This window comes from Myotis brandtii, unplaced genomic scaffold (assembly GCF_000412655.1).
Source record: "Myotis brandtii unplaced genomic scaffold, ASM41265v1 scaffold1408, whole genome shotgun sequence".
NCBI lineage: Eukaryota > Metazoa > Chordata > Mammalia > Chiroptera > Vespertilionidae > Myotis > Myotis brandtii.
In genome coordinates this window covers 667552-669324 of record NW_005355029.1, presented here as the reverse complement: position 1 = coordinate 669324, position 1773 = coordinate 667552, and the positions used below count along the sequence as shown (strand labels likewise).

The window sequence follows — 1773 nt, the reverse complement described above, 5'->3', positions numbered from 1 at the left end:
TCCCTGGCTCAGACCCCCTCCGGGAGGCGGCAGAGCTGTGCACCGGGTCCCTGCCCCGGTTCCGTGTTAATTCTGTATTTATTTGAAAGTGGGACTGGAAGCGGCGTCAAAGTGAGGCTAAAGTAATTAGGGCTCCTGCTGATGGATCGCACGGGAGGGACGGAGGGTCATTTATTACCGAGTCACTTGCCGGAAAGGTTAGAGGCTGAGAAGTAATTATTTTTCCTCGCTCCCCCCACCCCATCCTCTTCGCAGCGGGGACCATGCCCCCCACTGCCCTGCCCCAGGGGCCTCAGAGCAGCTCACCCACCCCTCTCCTCTCTTGTTCCCTCCCTGGCTCAGGTCCCAGGAAGGGAACGCGCTAACTTGCTGTGGGCCCAGCCCTGTGCGGGCCAAGGGACCCCAAGGCAAAATAGCAGCGGCACAGCAGGTGCCAGGGCCCTGGGTGGGACACGCTGGCAGCCTGCAGGCTGGGGCGGGGGAGTGGGGCCGGAGAAGGGAATGACAGAGGCCAGGCTGTGGGGTGGGGGGACCTGTGACCCACCCACTCCCCTCACCTGATCCAAGTGGGTTTTCAAAAGCACAAGACTCCCCCCAAGCCTCCACACCTGCCCCAGCCCGGCCCAGCCCTGCACTGGCCTCCTGCTCCCTCCCGTGGCTGCACGGCTCACCTCTGGGCTGCCATGGCGATAGGAAGTGGCAGCAGCCAGGGGCTCAAACAGAAGACGGAATTTGCCTCCTAGAGCTGAGCCATCTGGGATGGATCTGGCTTCAGGCACGGCTTGATCCAGGGTTCACATGTTATCACCAGCATCCCGTCTGGACTCCGATTTTTCTGCAATGGCAGGTCTACCCTCAGGCTCCAGACAGTGCCTGAGGATTTCCATTTCCACCCAAGATAAAGTAACAAGGACTAGATTTCTCATCCCATCCAAAACAATTATTAAAAAAACAAAACAAATGTGATACGTCACATAAACAAACCGAGAGACAAAAATCACATAATCATATCAATCGATGCAGAAAAAGCATTTGACAAAATCCAACACCCTTTCTTGATAAAAACTCTCAGCAAAGTGGGAATAGAGGGATCTTACCTCAACATAATAAAAGCCATATATGACAAACCTACAGCCAACATCATACTCAGTGGGCAAAAACTAAATCCATTTCCCCTGCAAACAGGAACAAGACAGGGATGCCCACTCTCACCACTCCTGTTTGACATAGTACTGGAAGTATTAGCCATTACATTTAGACAAGAAGAAGAAATAAAAGGCATCCAAATTGGAAAAGAAGAAGTAAAACTGTCCTTATTCACAGATGACATGATATTGTACATAGAAAACCCCAAAGGCTCCATCAAAAAACTACTAGACCTAGTAAATGAATTTGGCAATGTAGTAGGATACAAAATTAACGCCCAGAAATCGATGGCATTTTTATACACCAATAATGAACTCACAGAAAGAGAAATGAAAAAAAAAATCCCATTTACCATCGCACCAAAAAACTTAAGATACGTAGGAGTAAACTTAACCAAGGAGATAAAGGACCTGTACTCAGAAAACTCCAGGACACTGAAAAAAGAGACAGAGGAAGACATAAACAAATGGAAGAACATCCCATGTTCATGGATTGGTAGAATCAACATCATTAAAATGTCCATACCACCCAAAGAAATCTATAGATTCAATGCAATACCTATTAAAATACCAATGGCATATTTCAAAGATCTAGAACAAACTCTCCAAAAATTCATCTGGAATAAAA

General features: G+C 48.3%; 1 long non-coding RNA gene across 1 annotated transcript in view; it reads right to left on the bottom strand.

The window, feature by feature from the left end:
* The window catches only part of LOC102252263, a 16894-nt gene that overhangs the window by 7120 nt on the left and 8001 nt on the right, over window positions 1–1773 (bottom strand). Inside the window, exon 2 of the long non-coding RNA XR_313269.2 lies at window positions 672–835. This is a non-coding gene — a long non-coding RNA (uncharacterized LOC102252263). The remainder of the gene's footprint in view (window positions 1–671; window positions 836–1773) is intronic.